The sequence below is a fragment of the Theropithecus gelada genome, chromosome X, assembly GCF_003255815.1.
Source record: "Theropithecus gelada isolate Dixy chromosome X, Tgel_1.0, whole genome shotgun sequence".
Taxonomy (NCBI): Eukaryota; Metazoa; Chordata; class Mammalia; order Primates; family Cercopithecidae; genus Theropithecus; species Theropithecus gelada.
In genome coordinates, this window is record NC_037689.1 from 79,067,574 (window position 1) to 79,088,466 (window position 20,893).

General features: G+C 42.8%; 1 protein-coding gene across 1 annotated transcript in view; it reads left to right on the forward strand.

Moving 5' to 3' along the window:
- Positions 1-4,713: 4,713 nt before the first annotated feature.
- The window catches only part of NEXMIF (neurite extension and migration factor), a 211,443-nt gene continuing 195,263 nt past the window's right edge, over positions 4,714-20,893 (forward strand). Inside the window, exon 1 of the mRNA XM_025372776.1 lies at positions 4,714-5,316. The gene's annotated coding sequence lies outside the window, so the exon portion shown is untranslated. The remainder of the gene's footprint in view (positions 5,317-20,893) is intronic.

Sequence of the window (20,893 nt, forward strand, 5' to 3'; positions counted from 1 at the left end):
TTCTCCAGGGCCTAAATCAAACACTAGCTGAATAACTCATAGAATAGGGATCCCCTTGCCCCTCCAAGGGCTGCTGTAAGGGGAAAAAATGAGATATCTGTCTATTGTCAGGAGAGCTATAGTTTTCTAATACTGTTTAGGACAAAACAGAATTATTGAGCCAGCTTGTCAGTTCCACTGTATTTAAATGGAGCCCTGGGTGCTGCCCCTCAAACAAGAGGAACAGCCGATGCTGGTTTTGATTCATTGACCTCTCAGTTCTGTAACCCCCCTTCAGTTCCTTTGGGCCATTCTTTGAAATTCACCAGGGAAAGGGACCATAAAGTCCCAGCCAGAGGCCATTAGTGTAATTACTATACAGTATCTGGGCACAATAGTGGTACATTATATGAAAAGTAATATGGTAGTTTCTTTCATAAGTAATATGCTAGTTTTTGTATATACATATGATACCATAATAATGTTACTTCTGTCATTCACCTTCTTTTATCCTTCTGGGCTAAAAACATACATTTGGGCTGAAAGACATCCCATGTCTGGCCTCAGCATGATAGAAAGAAACTTTCTGGGTCCATCTCCAGAATGTCAACATCTCTTATGCCCCAGAAATATACAGACACTGTAGCTCCCTTCACTGGGAGCAGGCTGAGTTGTGGAGCCGACAGGGAGGTAATACGGCAGGCCAAAACCACAACACCCTTGGCTTTTGGTTGGCATCTGAAAGAATGTAGCCATTTTGTGATACCAGTTCCAGAGGCTGAGAATCTTGCAGGCATGTAACATGGAAGTAATGGAGGAATGAAATGTTTTCCCAAAGAGAAACTCCAGTAAATTCTCTTTAATCTTAATCTATCAGCCAGTGGAGAGATTATGTTCTCCATACCCCCTATGGAAAAACTATGGTTCAGAGAGGTTTGGTAATTTTCTAAACATCATACAGTTTGTTTATGGCTGAATTAAGGTTAACACCCAAGATTATAGGTTCTGGTCTCCTACTTCATTACCCCACTTTGGTCTAATGGATATGCTACCATTCACTGTTAAATAGCAGAGACCATTATTTCCAAATGGCACCTTCTTGCACTGAAGTCTCACAGTGATTCTCTTCTTTAGATCTGCCTTACAGGAAGGACCACTCTATTTGAGATTCTCTGTTACGTTTTTAGACAATAAAACCCCAGGGAAAGAGATGATGGAGGCTAAGATAGGCCTGACTTGAGTTCCACTCTAGAAAAAGCAAAGAATGTACTGAAAATCCGATCAGTGTTTTTATATTGAGTGCCTCTGTTGTTCTGGGCACTGTGCTCACACATGGACATCAAAGTTGAAAGTATCTGCTCTACTCTTCATAAATGAACAGTCTAGAAAGGGAAGAAAACACATAAGCAGACAGTGTCAGTATCATATACTAAGTGTAATGATTATGGTAAACACAAATGTATGGGAGCACAAAGAGGATGCCCAGGCTAGTCTAAAGGTAGGGATGGGCCCTCAAAAGTTTTCATGGAGTAACTACAATTAATATCTGTGCCTGGCCCTTTGAAGACATTCAGTAAAAGTTAGCTATTATCACCATGCCAGTACACTTTGTCCCTGCCTTCAAGGAGCTCATGGTCTAGCAAAGGAAAAAGTACCAATATATAACTATAATAATATGCAATTTAAGCTGTATGGTTTGTTGGAGAAAACAGACATGGATAATAACTCACATTCAGTGAAGGCTGCCTATGTGCCAAGCACTGTTCTTTATTCCTTCATTTAGTTCCCACAACAACCCTATGGTTAACACAATTTTTTCTCAATTATTAATATAAATGAGGAAACTGAAGCACAGACGAGTAAAGTAACTTGCCCAAAGCCACACAACTAATGGACAGTGTTAAGTAGTCACACACCTGTGTTAAAGAAGAAGAAAAGCCATCTGGAAGATGACCTGGCACTCACAGGTAGGCCATGGCTGGTCTCCTGATGGACATAAACACTCTCACAAAATACTGACATTGGACAGTGTTACACTGAGAACATGACAAAATGAAACAAAACAAGTCCCCTTCATAATTTTGTCTAAGCACAGATAAAAAACCCACAAAAGCCTTATCTCCACTTTACCTCCCAATAGATAAGATTTATTAAGATGCCCAGTCATAGAATTGCCTTTGCTTTCTGAGAGCATTCAATGTAGAATTAATTCCCACTTTCTTAAACCCTCCCCCAATTACCCAACCAAAACCCAAATCCTATAATAAGTCCTTTCTACCACCTTTTGTCTGAGACACCCTATGGTTTCCTGTTTTATTAGTTTGCTCTGGCTGCCATAGCAAAATATTACAGACTGAGTGATTAAAACAACTGAGATTTATTTTCTCACAGTTCTGGAGGTTAAAAGTCCAAGATCAAGGTTTCAGTAGGTCTCGTTTCTCCTGAGATCACCATCTCCTTGGCTTGCAGGTGGCCTTTTTGTGTTATCTGTGTCCCAATTTTCTCTTCCTATAAGGACCTCAGTCATATTAGATTAGGGCCCATCCTCAATGCCTTATTTTAACTTAGTCTCCTCTGCAAAGGCCAGATCTCCAAACACGGTCACATTCTGGGGTACTGGGAATAGTCAGAGCTTCAACATATGAATTTTGGGGGAAATGCAAATCAGCCCATAACACCCATGGTGTGTGTTCTCCCTCACTCTAACAAGTAGTAAACCCAAATTGTTCAACTACAGTTGTGTTTCTGGTAGTTTTTGGCTGGAGGGCATTGACAAAAATTATAAGTGGTACCTAATAAGCAACTAACTTTATAAAGGAAGAATAGCATATGTAGTTAATACAGGTGAAACCAACGTGCTTTCTGACAGCGGAAAAAGAGCAGTTCATTCTGGACATTGAGATCCAGCCAATAGATGGGTGGCATTTTACATGTTTAATCTTTTTTGTTTGTTTGTTTTTGCTTTTGAGAGCAGAGGCCAAATTTTACTTGTCTTCTTATTTATTCCAGTGCCTGAAAGATGCAAATATATTTGCACAGTGTCTCACAAATGCAAGATAAATAAGATATCATCCCTATCCTCAGGACACATACCTAACTTCCTTGTGACTCGATTTTCTCATTTGTAAAATGGAGATAGTAAAATTGTGTTTGCTGTGAAGATTAAATAATTCATGTAAATTGCTTAGCACAGTGGCACATAGTAAGGACTCAATAAGTATAATTATTTCAGGATGAGCTATTATTTATGGATGAGTTTCATAGATATAAAATGAGAGGGAGAAATAATAAGAGTGTTTCAAGCAAGTGGGGTGACAGAAAGGCACAGAGATGAGGAGTTGTAAAAGCCATACAGACACTTTATGGTCCAGGAATGAAAGATCCATGGTAGAGCGCCTCAAACTTGGTAAAGTGACACAGACATTATTGTCAATGGGATATCTGAAACATTTGTCTCCTGTACTTTGCCAGGGAAAAGAAAATATACCCCCACCCCCACTTCTGTGATGTTTCTGGGGAGGGGTTGTGTGACAGGTGATGGTGAGAAGTTGCACACATCAGATCTCAAAGCCTGAGCCCTGGTAGCAAAATGAGGCTGTAGCTGTGGCAGCAAAGAACTCTGAAATTGGGCCCTGCCTGACTGGAGAAGCTGTGCTTTGGCAATGATGTTGGAGCAAGTGCACACAAAGTAGCTACTTTTACCCCTTCTGTTCTAGTACCAACCTTTTCATCTCTTGCCTTGGCTCCTAGTGGTGACAACTCCTGAGGCTCAGGCCCCAACCTTGCACCCAGGACTCCAGAAGTACTAAATGGTCCCTCCTGAGTTGCTCTCCAATCGTTTTGCTGTTTCCTGTTGAGTTTCCAGGACGTCTGAAGGAAAATGACCACCAAAGAGATTTTTAAATGACAGCCATCAGGCAGATCTGTTTTCCTTCCTGGCCATATTCAGCTTCCCTTCTTTCCTTTATTCCCCAAACATCCCTCCCCAATTGTCTGCCTTCATCCAACCCTTCAAACAGGACCCACCTTCCTGGGGGCCCAGGCCCTGAAGTTAAGACTAGGTAAAGGTTGAATGGTTAGATGCTTGGTGGATGAAACCATTCAAATATTCTTCCCCAAACTTCAGAGTTCCCCTCTCCGCACACACAACTGCCCTAAAAGACGTGGGAGAGTGGTGTCCAGTTGCGTGTCTGCCAGGGGAAGAACGCACCAGTGGCGTGGTGGACTGGAAGGGCAGCAGGAACGCGAGTGGGGGGCGGGGTGGGAATGGGGAAGGGGGGTGCGCGCCCTTTATGACAGGTGGCCGCGCAGTGCGCGCTCCCGGGCGCCCGAGGGGAGGGAGGGACAGACGGACAGAGTTGGGGGGGCACAGAAGGAAGGGACCGTAGAGAGGGTAAGGAGAGCGGGAGGGAAAGGGAAAGGGAAAGGGAGGCCTGTGGTGGGGAAGAAGGGTAGAGGGGGGAAAGCGTCCAGCAAGAACAGCCGTGTTGGAGGAAACAATGGCAGGGGCAATAGCGATGGTGGCAGCAGAGGCGGCCCCACTCTGTGCACCTTTCTGAATGGGCAGAGACAGCTCCGGGAGAAGAAGGGACCAGGCAGTGCCTGCAGAGGCTCTGAGAAAAGCGGCAGAGGGAGGAGAAGAGGGAGGAGGAGGAGAAGGAGGAGGAGGAGTAGGAGGAGGAGGAGGAGGAAGGGGGAGGAGGGGGGACGAGGCAGGGGAAGAACCTGGGAAGGAAAACCAGTAGCATCAGCAGCAGCAGCAGCAGCAGCAGCAGCCGCCGCCGCCGCCGCCGCCGCCACCGCCGCCGCCGCCGCCACAGCAGTAGCATTAGCGGCAGTAGCAGCATTTAGCAATAGCTTTAACAGCTATAGCGACAGTAGCAGCCGCCCTCCTCTCTCCCTCTCGCGGACGGCCGCAGCCACCGCACAGAGCGGGCTCCAGGCGCCGAGCGCGCAGCCCGCTCGCTAGGTAGCTCCAGCCGGGGCTAGCGATAGTACAGGCGAAGCACGGACCCTTGGAGCAGCCGGGCAGCCGCTGAAGCTCTGAGTTTCAGGGCCTGAGCCCAACAGCTCTGACTCCATCTAGCGCGGCGGCGGCGGAGCCTGAGGGAGCGAGCGAGGAGAGAGGCGCGTCCACCTGGCGGGCCCAGCGCATGGAGCTAAGGCAGAGGCGGCGGCGGCGGCGGCAGCAGTAGCAGTAGCAGCGGCGGTGGCGGCGAAGGCAGCTTGAACAGCTGCGGCGACGGCGACAGCCCAGCCTTGACTGCGACCGCGCTAGCTACAGCGCCTGCTGCCTGAGCCCGCCAGCGACGTGCGCCTCGGGAGTCGGCCTGTGAGGTGAGTATGAGCGCTGCCATACAGCTCCCTGGCCTTCTCGCCGGCTCCCCGGCTGGCTCGGGGTGGCGGCGGCGGGGGGTGGAACGAATTGGGGTAAGTCGAGCGAGAAGAGAAAGAAGGGAAAACGGAAGGGAGGACGTGTGTGTGCAAATGTGTGTGTCTGTGTACGAGGGAGCGAGGCCGCTAGGGCGAGAGATCCCAGCTCGCCCTGACAGGCACTGCAATCTAGGAAAGGCCTCTGTGCTTGCGCCGTAGGAAGGGGGTTGCGGGGGGAGGGGAAGCGAGCGGACCCGAGCCGCCGCGCTTACACGCACACCGCCCGGCAGAGTGCCGCCTCCTTTCGGATTGGTGCAGGGTAGAGCCTGGCCAGGGAATGGGGCATGGGCATGGCACGCTTCGGCGAGAGCGGGAAAACCCACGCGGCGGCCGAGGCTGGGCGCTCGGACCAAAGCCGCAAAGGTGCGAAGCCGGGCGGCCGTGGCTACCACAGAGCGCCCCCAGGACACGCGACCCTTGGCTGAGGCTGCGGACAGGTTTAAGTTGGGGGCCAGACCGAGCCTCGCCCAGCTCGTCTCCTTTGCGGAAATTGGCTTGTGGCCCCTTCGCGCTCTCGGTGGCGGTCGAATTGAAGCTTTTCTGTGTGGCTTCTGGCGCTTCTCTTCTGCCGCGCCCCGCAGCACACGTCGGCTCGCGTCTTGTACACCCTGTAGGGCGGGAAGGCCGTGAGCCGGCGCGGGGAGCGGAGTCCCGCTCCGGGAAAGTGTGGAAACCGCGCTGCTGAGTTGGCGCCGTTCCGCTGAGGAATTCAGCGATTTCAGCATGACTGCTTCTGTCTGTCTGATTCGTGAGGGACCGAATCACCCGCGCAAGGTTTTCTTTTTCGAAGTTAAAAAAAAAAATTGGCATCCCCATTTCGACAACAGCACTCTTGATTTTTATCAAGCTTCTGGTTGCATTTTGGAATAAGTGGGTCTCATATTTTGCTTCTGGATTTTGGCTCCCAGCGTATTGTTGAATGCTGTGCACAGCACTACATTTAGCTATGTGGCCTTTTTCTAATGTTGCATTTTCTAGACAGTTATCTGAAAAGACATGATTTGTGTTGTAGGGCTGGCAGGGCTGTTTTTAAAAAATGTCTAAAGCACTTTAATCCCGGGATTTGAATATATCCTTGGTTGTTTTTGGTGGAGGAGTTCCTGGAATATTTTGCTTGGTGAGAAAAGGTGCTGCAATGGTCTTCTCTGAACTCCTTACAACCATTTGTGTTTTGGGGGGGGGGTGAATCTCCCTTACATCTTTTACACATGAGGTAGCATATGACCAAACGTTTTATTTACAGCAGTGACGTTCTTATGGCTGAGGAGAATTTACACTTATTGAAAAAATATTTTTAGAAGGGAACAAAAAAGTCCTAAGTAACTGTCATTTTACATATTAACTGGGAAACCGGCTAATCAAATAAAACTGGCTGAGTGTCTGAAACTCTATCCCAGTGAAATATGTGGCTGTGAATATAATTAACCATCTGTCTAGTGAGCAATTTAAATTTGGGCTGGTACATTTTTATTACAGTGTCTAATTTCTGGAAGACGTACATTTTACCCAGCAGTAACAACAAAAACGTATTTGCTTACTAGGTCAAAAATTTACTTGTGTGGTGGTGGTATTTCTCTTTCTTCCTCTATGTCTTTCATAGTCCCCACACTGCTTTACCTGGGAGGTGAAAATGAGCTCCTTATTTTTGCAAATAGCGTATTTACAATAGAGGAACTGAAACTAGCCCTGGTGGCTAGTGATTAGACATTTTTGTTTCTTAGAAATACTTTCCAATATTTTACCTCCCCAAAAATCTAGATAGATTGCATGCATGCTAGTTTAAAAATGTAATTTTTTGGTGCACATGGGGTAGGGTGATTGAACAAAATTTGTAAGATTTAAAATTTCTCTATTTACTTTCTCTTATTCTGATGAATTCTCTACCTGGCTCTCCCAACTGGCCCCCCAGACATAAACTCATACAAAAACACATCCTTTTTTCCTTACAGTTTTTAAGGTTAGCAGTATTCAGATCTGTGATTTTAACAATATACTGATAAACTGCTTTTTTTTTTTGTAAATCTTAAGTGTAAAATATCATGACATAAAAAGACAATGTATATATATTTAAAGTTTTCCCTATGGTGTGATTTTAGCCAGAAATTTATTACTAGGAAAAAAGAGGGATAGAGTTTGAGTAGAGATGAAATGGCTCCGGGAAGATTCGATTTGAGAGACCTTCACCAAATAGCTATTGTTAACATAACATAATTTAAATGAACCACGGATTGATTGTGCAGTAAACTAGAGAAAGTCATTTAAAGTAAAATACTTTTAAAGCAAATATTTGCCTAAATAACAGCTCTGATAAATTGGTAACAATTATGTAAGTACATGGCAGAATTTGACATATGTCAAATCTGTTAAATAAATCAACCTGTTCAGTGAATAAATCTTTGATGCTTCAGTGCTTTTTCACACACACACACACACACACACACACGCACGCACACCTGTAACACTCTGTTGCCAAAGTCAAACAACTGCAATACTGCCACTTTCTGTTTTACTTCAAGTCTGTCTCTTTTCCCTCTTTTTCTTTTTTCCACAATCTTCTGATTACTTGTAAGCTACCCGGTGACCAGAGAGAACTAAAGGTGCGGTGGCGTTGCCTGTGTTTAGGAGGTGGGAGAAAAATGAGAAAAGTGCTAAGTGTTGGAGCACACAAAGATGTGCTCATGGATCCTGGACACAGTCACTATGGAGGTCCTGGTTTCACAGACCATCATAGTGTATTTGCATAGGAGAAGGACTGGCCTATCCAGAGAAATATTGGTTGCAGTTTCTCTGTTCCTAAATCCAGTTCTAAATAATATTTTTTTCTTCTGTATATCCCTTAGTAAGGGGAGAAAAATAGATTCTAATTGACATTCGACTGTTACATTACCTTTAAGCTTTTATCTGATGGTACATATATAAGTATTCCTGGTAGGAGTAAGCAAAAGGAGAAAAGGGCCAAAGTGGATGAAAGGGAAGGGGAATGATTCACTAAGGAGTAGGTCATTTGGCTTCCTTGTTTTTCCCATCTTAAGAGATTTTAGGTTTGGACATTATTCATTTTTTCTTTTCATTTTTTTTCTTTTACTTCCTCTGAAAAGTTGGCCACCAGCTCCCTAATGGACAGTTTCTCCACCAGAGCACCTTTTCAAACCCAAGGTCATAGGGTCAGACACAAAGCACTTGTTATGTTCTCTATGCCACTTCTCCAGGGCTGCTTGAAAACAAAACAAAGAATATGTACACCTACTATGTACCCATACGAATTAGAAAAACAAAAACAGAAAAAAAACAGAGCACCAAACAAGATTGCATCACTTGGAGCTACCTTTAAGTTCACACCTTTTCTCTTGCCCAGAAAATGTATTTTTAGTCAGAGGTGAACATTCCTCTCTTCTCAAACAACAGTGGCTCTGTTTGTAAGTACATCACAACCTTGAGGAAATCTGGTCTGAGGTGTCATCAGCCGGGAAAGTGGAGGGTTGGGGAAAGCTGCCTTTTAGTGATGATAGGGTCTTTTATGGGCCAGCTACACGTAGGCGTGAGGACCTTCATTGTCTCTGTTCCCTTTAGTCCCTCACTGCCCACAGTGATTCACAGGCCTCTGCTAGGTAATGTGCTCATTTTGGTATTTTTCTTTAGGTAAGTGCTATGATTTGATTTCTTTCCCTACCATCTTCTCTGGTGGAAAAGAAGCTGAAGTCTTCGTGACCAACTATTAATACTATGCACACAATTATTACTTTTCCAAAGAGCACTTCAATATGTCATCTTATTTATCCCCAGTGTGATAATTTTGATGTAAACAATTATCTGCTGTTTTCTCTAGCACCCCCAAGCCCCATTAAAATTTTTTTCAGCTTCTCACCCTCAGTAGCCCATTTTAAGTGTTATACCACTAGCTTAAACAAGAAGTTCCTCCTGATGCTTACTCTGAAGGGGTTTAGAGGTTTGAGACCAAGATAAATTATACCTTGGGCCTGAGTGCTAAAGTAGTGCCAAGTCATCCTCTGTCAAGAACAGGTGTAGAGATTCATTTTATTTGGGGGAAGTTAAAACATTTCCTTTATGGAGGACTATAAGTAGAGTGACCATATGTTGTGGTTTGTGCCTGTTGCTCCAGCATACTTATTTTATCCTCAAAAATGTCCCAGTTTGGAAAAGAATTTTGTGATCACCTTACTATAAGCCACCTTTGAAATAAACCATGATTCTCAATTTGGGGAAGTGATTGTAAAATTTGAGGGGATAATGAGCTTTGGAGACGTTATAGTCCCCTAACCCAGCTCAACCTATCTTTTTCCTAGCTAAGAGATCTTTCTGGAGAAGAACCCCTGAAATGATTCAGACTTTGGGCTCAACAGAATTGGATTATTGGCTCCAAAGGCATCTCTCCAAAATGCCTGTTTGCATTTGCACATACACATGCACATAAAGAGGTGATGTCTGCATGCTGGAAAATGGCTGCTCTAACTTTCATGAAAGACTGGTAAGAATTAAAAAATTTAAAGTTTATCAGGAGAAACAGGTTTAGAAGCAACATCCTGACCATGGCATTTGTGAGATACAAGGGCATAGCACCAAGAGAAATGTTAATTCTTTTCAGAATAGGTTTGAGAAGTGCACAGGCAACTTTCTGTTTCAAATAGTTTGCATGTGGTCATGACTCTTTTTCAATTTGCCTTATCCATAATGGACACGATGATCTTTTCAACTACCTCCCAGTCCTCTCAGTATCCATGACTGGCTTTCATCGATCTAGGGCAGGAGTTAAAAGAAACTATGGCCCACAGGCCAAATCTGGCCTGCCATGGAAAAAGAAATAATGCAGACAAGAAAAAAAAAATGGAGCCATTTAGAGTTGCTTCTGCAAACATTTTCAAGCTTCCTCTTCTTAATTGAGCTTCATTTAGTTCAATGTTAGAATGAGTCCACATTTCTTTAGTATATTTCAGCTCATATCTAGTGTGTGGAGATTGTCCAGAGCCTGGTAGAGTGGCAGGGGGTGACCCGAAAAGTGAAATCCACAAATGAATTTTTTTGTTTGAGTCAAAATGTCAATAGCTATTTTTTCTTTCCTGCCTAGGTGAGTAATCCAAATTTTGTTGTGCCACTAAATTCTTTATGCCTTCCTCCCCAATATTTGTCATGTTATTCCAGGCATGCCTGTGATTTATTAACCCAGAGACAAGATCTCAGCAAACTGCTTGAATAGGAACGTGCTTTGTCTTTAGTTACTAAATAACTGGAACACATCCTGAAGATGTACTGTTTTACTAAGTAGGGGAGTAGAAAAAGTGGGCCATCACCATCTAGCCAATGGTCCCTAACCTTGGCACGTACCTCTGTGAAAATTCAGTGAATGCCAAGGATACTTTCTTCAGAAAAGTGCATATTTACGCATATAACACTTGTATATATTTTCAGGAAGTTCAGCCATATATTGTGGGTTTAAACCTCTGTACTAGCCTTTCCCTAGTTGTTACAGAATGCTCGTTGTATGACTGTCATGGTCATGGTAGCTTGAAATGGAAGCCATTCAATGTCTCTCTCAAAAAACATGTCATTAATGTATTTATGGTCCACAGCCCTCAGCTACTGTACAAGCATTTTTCTGATTAGCCTTCACAGGCATTTTTTATTATGAAGAAGAGCCACTTAGCACTCACTTTTACATTACCATTCTCACCAAAAACAAGTCAAGACTAGTTTCCCCAAATTATTGACTTGTCAACTCTCTGATTCTTCAAAATGCCTGTTCAGCTTTCACACACCCCCCACACAAGTTCATCACTAATATATAAAATATATTCCATAAAAGCTCACTCACATTTCATCTGCCCCTACCTCTCTCTGTTTCATCTGTTTCTCTCACTCTATGTATTTCTCTTAGCCAAGGGTCTGGCAAATACGGGGAACTCTTTCTAGCCTCAATCATTAGGTATGGTGACGGAGTCAGAGAGGGAGATGGTGTCTAGATACCTTCATGGGGACCTTGAGTCACATGAGCCTTTTGGAGTATTAGACATCTTGGAGAGAATTAATGTATTTCATCCTGGATATCTAACATCATATATTAAAGGCAAAGCTCCTTAAGCTCTGCAAACACGAATATATGCCACATCTGTGCCTTGCAGTTGGGATGGTAGTAATAGGTGGTATATTAGTCTGTTCTCATACTGCTCTAAAGAAATACCTGAAACTGGGTAATTTACAAAGAAAAGAGGTTTAATTGGCTCATGGTCCCACAGGCTGTACAAGAAGCCTGGCTGGGGATGCTTCAGGAAACTTTCAATTATGGCAGAAGTGGAAGCAGGCATGTCTTACATGGCCGCAGCAGGAGGAAGAGAGCAAAGAAGGCGGTGCTACACACTTTTAAACAACCAGAGCTCGTGAGAACTCACTCAGTATCATGAGAACAGCAAGGGGGAAATCTGACCCCCATGACTCAACTACTTCCCACCAGACCTGTCTTCTAACATTGGGGATTGCAATTCGACATGGGATTTGGGCAGGGACACAAATCCAAATCATATCAAGTGGTATTCAGATTCATGAATAAATGTTTATTGCTTCTTGTCTTGGTAGTTTAGAATACTGCAGAGCATGTGGGTTAATAGAACCCTAAGACTGGAGGGGTCCATTAATGATAATTGCTGATTCAATTCAGCAAACACTTATTGAACATCTACTTTGTGCTAAGCCCTGAGATACTGGGGACAGATAAAAGAATAAAATGATTTTTCTGTCTCATAGGGAATTACCTTTGCTCCTGGCTGGGTCGTTTTACCATCTGCATGAATTTACCCTACTATTTTCCTAATTCAATGCATTCTTCTGTTGTTTCTACGTTCTACCCCTTGGTAAATGTCTTAGTCTGTTTCCTGTTGCTTATAATGGAATGTCTGAAACTGAGTAATTTATAAAGAAAAGGAATTTATTTCTTAAAGTTATGGAGGCTAAAAAGTTCAAGGTAGAGGGGCTGCATCTGGTGAGGGCCTTCTTGCTGATGAATTCTCTGTAGGGTCCTGAAGTAGTACCATGGCACCACATGGCAAGGGGACTGAATGTGCTAGCTCAGGTCTCTCTTCCTCTTCTTATAAAGCCACCAGTCCCACTCCCATGATAACCCATTTATCCATTAACCTATTAATCCATTAATCCATGAATACAGTCACCTTTTAAGGGCTCCACCTCTCAATACTGCCACATCAGGGATTAAATTTCAAAATGAGTTTTGGAGGAGACAGATATTCAAACCGCAGGGAGTTTCTTGGTAAATATCTCTAGCTGGGTTGAGACAAGATGTCCAGCCCCTATGGCACAAATGCTTCTGTTCTTATCCCTGCATTAGTTTAGCAGGCCCCATTTAATAGGGAATAATGTGATTGTTTCCCTGCGATTCTGAGGCAGCATTTCTATCACTGCTATCATTGGTGATGTGGAATTGCAAATATCATTAGCCATGATGTATTGACTATTGCCTTAAAATTATAGTATGGAGTTGTTGATTCTGACTAGTGAATTGAATGTACTCTGCAAAAAGCCAACTTTCCATCTTTGAGTGAGTTGGTTTTTAACCCCTATTTGGTAGCTTTATCAGTTTTCTACTATGGTTGCTGTAACAAATTTCCAAAATCTTAGTGGTTTAAAACAACAAATTTATATTTCTACAGTTTTGAAGGTCAGAGATTAAGTGTCTGAACTAGGCATTTGCTAGGCTATAATCAAGGTGTAGGCAGGGCTGTATTTCTTTCTGGGGGTTCTGGGTGGAGACTCCATTTCCTTGCTTTTCTGGCTTCTAGGGGCTGCTGGAATTTTTTAGCTCATGGTCCCTTTACATATTCAAAACCAGAGATGGGAGATTGTTTCCTCACACTGCATCGCTTAAATCTTGCTTCCATCATTACATTTCCTTCTCTGACTCTCACTCTTCTACCTCCCTCTTCTGTTTATAATGACCCCTATATTTATATTTGGTCTACTTGGATGGATAATCTAGGATAATCTTTCCATCCCAAGATTTGTTGATTTTCAACCATAATTCTGTCTGCAATTTTAATTCCTCTTGTGCCATGTAACCTAACATTCACAGGTTTTAGGAGTAGGATGTGGACATCTTTGGAAGGCCATTATTCTGCCTACCACAGTGACTTGACTTTTTGTTGTTACTTTTTATTTTGGAATAATTATAGATTCACGGGAAGTTGCAAGGACAGAGAGGCCCTGTGTATCCTTCTCTCAATTCCCCAGTCGTTACATTTTGCATAATAGTTGTGTGTAGTTCTGTATCACTTTATCACATGTGTATATTTGTGTTTTTTATTTATTTTTATTTTTGTAGAAACGGTTTTACTGTGTTGCCCAGGCTGGTCTTGAACTCCTGGACTCAAGAAATCCTCCTGCCTTGGCCTCCCAGATTGTTTGAATTACAGGTGTAAGCCACCGTGCCCAGCCAGCACACATGTATATTTGTGTATCCACCATCACAATCAAGACAAAATATTATTTCATCACCGCTAGAGATCTCTTTTGTGCTACACCTTTATAGTCTTTGTAGTCACATTCACCCCCACTCCTTTGCCATATCAAACTCCTTGCACTCACCACTATATTTTCCATATCTAAAGTTTTATCATTTCAAGATTTTTATATAAATGAAATCATTGAGTATGTGACTTTTGGGGGTTGGCTTTTTCACTCAGCAGAATGCCCTGAGATCTATTCCAGTTGTTTTGAGCATAAGCAATTCATTTCTTTCTACTGTTGAACAGTATTACATGGTATGAGTGTATCACAGTTTATTTAATCATTCACCTGTAAGGAGAAATTTTGGTTGTCTGGAATTTTTGGTTATTACAAATAAAGCTGCTATGAACATTAGCATACAGGTGTTTTTTGTGTGTGTTTGGTTGGTTGGGTTTTTTTTTTTTTTCTTTTTTTTGGAGTGGGACAGAGACTTTCTCTGTCGCCCAGGCTAGAGTGCAATGGCACGATCTCAGCCCACTGCAATCTCCACCTCCCAGGTTCAAGTAGTTCTCCTACCTCAGCCTCCTGAGTAGCTGGGACTACAGGTGCATGCCACCATGCCTGGCTAATTTTTCTAATTTTTGTAGTTTTAGTAGAGACAGGTTTCACCATGTTGACCAGGCTGGTCTTAAACTCCTGACCTCAGGTGATTCACCTGCCTTAGCCTCTGATTACAGAGTTGGAATTACAGTGCTGGGATTACAGGCATGAGCCACTGCACCTGGCCTAGAGTTTTTGTGTGAACATAATTTTTCATTTCTCTGGGAAAAGCTCCCAGGAGTGCAATTGCTGCATTGTATGGTATATGTATGTTTAGTTTTTTAAACTAAAAACTAACTTTGCAGTTTTTCCAGAAACTGAAAATCTATTTTCCAAAGTGTCTGTAAGTACATAACTTATTATAATCTACTAGTATCAACATTTTACCTGTTTGAGTAAATTATAGAAACCTTACCCCTCTTTAAGTTCCTTTAATATTCCCCACTTATAATTGCCTTACTTTCTCTACATATATTTAGAACTACATTAGACAATGCTACAATTTTTTGCCTCAACCCTCAAACATAATTGAGAAACCCAATGGGAGAAGCAAAATCAATTCTATTTACGCTTTTACTCTTTCTGTTGTTATTTGTTTCTTTCTGAGGTTTCTAGATTCCTTCTTTTATATATTTTTTTATGTTAGAGATCTTTCTTTACTTATTCTTTTAATGCAGGTTTGCTAGCAACAAATTATCTTAGTTTTCCTTCTTCTGAGAATTTCTTGATTTCTCATTCATTCCTGAAGGATATTTTCACCTGATGTAGAAATCCTGGTTGACAGGTTGTTGTTGTTGTTGTTTCCTGAAAGCATTTGAAAAATGTTGTGCCATTACTTTCTGGTCTTCATGGGTTCTGATGAGAAATGTGCTTTCATTTGAATTGTTTTACACTTGTAGTTAAGGTGTCATTTCTCTATTGCTACTTTTAAGGTGTTTTTTTTTTTTTCTTTAGTCTTTAGAAGTTTGACTATGATGTGCCTTGGCATAGATTTCTTTGGGTTCATCTGGTTTGGTATATGCTAAGCTTCTTATGTCTGCAGGTTTATGTCTTTTGCCAAGTTTTGGAAGTTTTCAAGTATTATTCCTTCAAATAATGTTTCTTTCCTGTCTTCTGTTCTTCATGGTTTCTTCTGATGACAGAAAACTTAGATCTTGTTTTTGTAGTTCTACAGGTCCCCGAGGCCTGTTCATTTTTCTCAGTCTATTTTTTCTCTGTTGTTCAGACTAGATAGTTTCTATCATTATATCTTCAAGTTAAGTGATTCTTTTCTCCATCTTCTTCATTCTGTGAGAGACCACACATTGAGTTTTTATGTTTTGGTTATTATATTTGTCATTTCTAAAATTTCTACTTGGTTTATCTATATATCCTCTTCTTTTATGAGACTTTCTATTTTTCATTTGTTTCAAGAGTGTTTCTAATTACTTACTGAAATATTTTTGTGATGGCTTGTTTCAAATCTTTTGTCAGATCATTCTAATACCTCTTTCATCCTGGTTTTGCCACCTATTGGTTGCCTTTTTTCATTTAGTTTGAGATCTTTCTGGTCATTGGTATAAGTGATTTTTATAGAAATATGGCCATTTTGTGGTATGTTATGAGACTTTGGATCTTATTTAAATTTTCTGTTTTATCTGGCTTTCTCTGGCACTGCTCTAGCTCCAGGAGCTCCAACTCCTGGGGAAGGGAGTTGCTGTCTTGTTACTGCCAGATGGAAGTAGAAGTCTGGGTTTCCCACTCTTGCTTGTTGACGGTTGGAGGGCAGGACTTCTCATTATTGCTTGTTAGGGGTTGGAATTCAGCCACATTTCAAGTGCTTGATAGCCATATATGATTAGTGGCTACCATACTGGATAACATATATGTAGAGCATTTCTATCACTGCTCTAGGAAGACTGAGGTTGGGGGAGGGAGCAGTAAAGGAGCTTGGCACTACAGAAATTGGGGTTTGGGGTTACTATGGCACAGATGGAATAAGACAAAGATCTAGTTATTGGATCTGAGGTCCATGGCTAGGGTTTGGTTCCAAAACCTGAGGTGCTGTGAGTTCTGTCTAGAGAAATATGGACACAGAGAACTCATCTGGTTAATATGGATCCACTAGGGCAGAGTTAGTATCCATAGTATTAACCAAGTTTTTTCCTCTCAGCCATTGTAAAAGACATGGAGTGGCATGCTGCAGATCCTAGTACCACTCCATTTGAGTAGAGGGAAAGTCTTCCCTATTAGATGGCAGTTAATTTGCTTATTTGTAGCAACACACTCAACCTCCATGACTGAGGTAACCACTGATTGAGGAAACATTAACAGAAAAGAGCGAGTTGTGAAAAGGGTATTCATTTAGTTTATAGGATCTAGGGTTTATTTGGCATCTTGATGGCCTCAATGTTCTAATCCTTGAGACTTCCAGCATGCTCAGCCAGGTGGGGAGCATTTATGTAAGAGCACTGTCCTTCACTGAGTTCTGTGTTGACTTGTTGGCACTTTTTGTCCAAGTCCCAAAGAGTTAGTGGACCCTGTTACACAGCTTCTTTGTACACTGAAATAACTGTTGCCTTCTCAAGTCTCTCTTTGCTTAGATTAGTGGGGGTGTACTCAATGTAGATTCAGTGTTTTCAGTTTCCCCTTGGGGCAGTTCGTTATATTTTCCCTTACTGGCTGTATGTGTGTAGACATCCTAATGTGCTTGTATTTATGGACTGCCTGTGTACTGTGTCTCTTGGCAAGGGAAGAGGAGTACCTAGTGTCTATTGAATATGTATTGTATGTATGGTATATAGGTCACACGGCCTTTTCCCTTAGCAAGACCTATATGTGCAAAGCTGTGGCTTTGGCATGTTAAGATATTTCATAACACAGTCAAATCCACTTGGCTAAATAGGTGAAAGAAAAGGGAACTGAGCCAGGGCTATAATGGGATTTTTCAGATCTATGTGGTTTGACTTAAAATGAAACAAAAATACACACTCATTTGAGAAAGAAGCAGTTTCAGAGTTAGGCTGTAAAGAGAAAATAAACATGCTTTATAACCCAAAGCCAAGGTGTTGGTTTTAAAACCCTAGACTATGGCTCACCCAGATCCTTCCAGTATGTGTATATGTGGGGAGGAGGTGAGTGTTGCTGGTCTACTACTCACAGATATGGAGATGGTATCATGGGAGCAACCCAAATCCCAATTTGTCACTTTGTCTCTTAAGAAGGCTCCAAATATGCCACTTACCTTTTTTTTTTTTTTTTTTTTTTTTTTTTTGAGAAGGAGTCTTGCTCTGTGCAGTGGCACGATCTCAGCTCACTGCAACCTCCGCTTCCCGGGTTCAAGTGATTCTCCTGCCTCAGCCTCCTGAGCACTGGGATTACAGGCACCTGCCACCACCCCTGGCTAATTTTTGTAGTTTTAGTAGAGACAGGATTTCACCATGTTGTCAAGGCTGGTCTTGAACTCCTGGCCTCAGGCAATCTGCCTGCCTTGGCCTCCCAAAGTGCTGGGATTACAGGTGTGAGCCACCGCATCCAGCTGCCACTTACTTTTGAAGACAGTGGTCACTAGTTGTGCTGAGGGGCCAAAGGGTCGGGATACTGTTATACAAATTTAGGAAGAGAATCTGGATCAGCTTTTCTTGCCATTGATCTTACCATTTTCCTATAAGCCACTGTATTAGTTTGTTTTCACGCTGCTGATAAAGTCATATCCGGGAAGAAAAAAAGGTTTAATTGGACTTACAGTTCCATATGGCTGGGGAGGCCTCAGTATCATGGTGGGAGGTGAAAGGCACTTCTTACATGGTTGCAGCAAGAGAAAATGAGGGAGATGCAAAAGCAGAAACCCTTGATAAAACCATCAGATCTCATGAGACATATTCACTACCACCACAACAGTATGGGGGAAACAGTCCCCATGATTCAAATTATTTCTCACAAGGTCCCTCCCACAGCATGAGGGAATAATGGGAATACTATTCAAGATGAGATTTGGGTGGGCACACAGAGCCCAAACCATAACATTCCACCCCTGACCCCTCCAAATCTTATGTCCTCACATTTCAAAACCAATCATGCCTTCCCAACAGTCTCCCAAAGTCTTAACTCATTTCAGTATTAACCCAGAAGTGCACAGTCCAAAGTCTCATCTGAGACAAGGCAAGTCCCTTCCACCTATGAGCTTGTAAAATCAAAAGCAAGCTAGTTACTTCCCAGATACAATGGGGGTACAGGTATTGGGTAAATACATCTGTCCCAATGGGAGAAATTGGCCAAAACAAAGAGGTTACAGGGCCCATGCTAGTCCAAAATCCAGCATAGCAGTCAAATTCTAAAGCTCCAAAATGATCTCCTTTGACTCCATATCTCACATCCAGGTCATGCGGACATAAGAGGTAGGTTCCCATAGTCTTGGGCAGCTCCACCTCTGTGGCTTTGCAAGGTATAGCACCCCTCCTGGCTGCTTTCATGGGCTATTGCTAAGTGTCTGTGGCTTTTCCTGGCACACAGTGCAAGATTTTGGTGGATCTACCATTCTGAGTCTGGAGGATGGTGGGCCTCTTCTCACAGCTTCACTAGGCAGTGCCCCAGTAGGGACTCTCTGTGGGAGCTCTAACCCCACATTTTACTTCTGCACTGCCCTAGCAGAGGTTCTCCATGAGGGCTCTGACCCTGCAGCAAACTTTTGCCTGGGCATCCAGGCATTTTCATGCATCTTCTGAAATCTAGGTGGAGGTTCCCAAACCTCAATTCTTGACACCTGTGCACCCACAGGCTCAACACCATGTGGAAGCTGCCAAGGTTTGGGGCTTGCACCCTCTGAAACCATGGGCCGAGCTGTACCTTGGTCCCTTTTAGCAACAGCTGGAGCAGCTGGGACACAAGGCACCAAGTCCCTAGGCTGCACACAGCATGGGGACCTTGGGCCCAGCCCACAAAACCGTTTTTTCCTCTTCGGCTCCTGGGTGTGTGATGGGAGGGGCTGCCAGGAAGACCTGTGATATACCCTGGAGACATTTTCCCCATTGTCTTGGGGATTAACATTTGGCTCCTTGTTACTTATGCAAATTTCTGCAGCTAGCTTGAATTTCTCCTCAAAAAGTGGGGTTTTCTTTTCTACAGCATTGTCAGACTACAAATTTTCTGAACGTTTTTGCTCTGTTTCCCTTTTAAAAGGGAATGCTTTTAACAGCACCCAAGTCACCTTTTGAATGCCTTGCTGCTTAAAAATTTATTCCACCAGATACCCTAAATAATTTTGCTCAAGTTCAAAGTTCCACAAATCTCTAGGGCAGGGGCAAAATGCTGCCAGTCTCTTTGCTAAAACATAACAAGAGTCACCTTTGCTCCAGTTCCTAACAAGTTCCTCATCTCCATCTGAGACCACCTCAGCCTGGACCTTATTGTTCATATCACTATCAGCATTTTTGTCAAAGCCATTCAACAAGTCTCTAGGAGGTTCTGAACTTTCCTACATTTTCCTTTTTCTGAGCCCTCCAAACTGTTCCAACCTCTGCCTGATATCCAGTTACAAAGTCACTTCCACATTTTCAGGTATCTTTTCAGCAACACCCCACTCTACTGGTACCAATTTACTGTATTGGTCCATTTTAATGCTGCTGATAAAGACATACCCAAGAATGGGAAGAAAAAGTTGTTTAATTGAACTTACAGATCCACATGGCTGGGGAGGCCTCAGAATCATGGCAGGAGGTGAAAGGCACTTCTTACATGGCAGTGGCAAGACAAAATGAGGGAGATTCAAAAGTGGAAACCCTTGATAAAACCATCAGATCTCACGAAACTTATTCACTACCACAACAACAGTATGGGGGAAACTGCCCCCATGATTCAAATTATCTCCCACCGAGTCCCTCCCACAACATGTGGGAATTATGGGAGTATAATTCAAGATGAGATTTGGTGGAGACACAGAGCCAAACTGTATCAGCCACTGTGGGGGGGGGGGTGGTGGTGTGTGTTTGTGTGTGTGTGTGTGTGTGTGTGTGTGTGCATGTGTGCACGCGCACGTGCATTTTTTGCCCTAATTCAATAATGCTTTGGTAGCTACACTTATGTGGATTTAGCACCTGAATGAACAGAAAAACCCATTTGTTTATTGTCCAAATAAAGTGGGGATGCCGTGACATTGCTGACTCCCATGATTCATGATTCGTTAAGGCCAGGATACTTCTAGACAATCACTGAAAGATGAAAAGCAGGTAAGTGAATTAATCTCTTCCCTTTGATTTTCACCTTTAATATTATAACTTTAGATATGACTTCAGTATCTTCCAGCACTGAGTACCATTGGTTAAGGGAAGGCCAGAGTGGATGTAGTTAACACCAGGAATGGAATTCCTTTTGTTTTCTTAAAATTCAGTTTATAGTTTATTAGACTGAAGAATCCACAGGCCTGCCTCAAACAACCAGG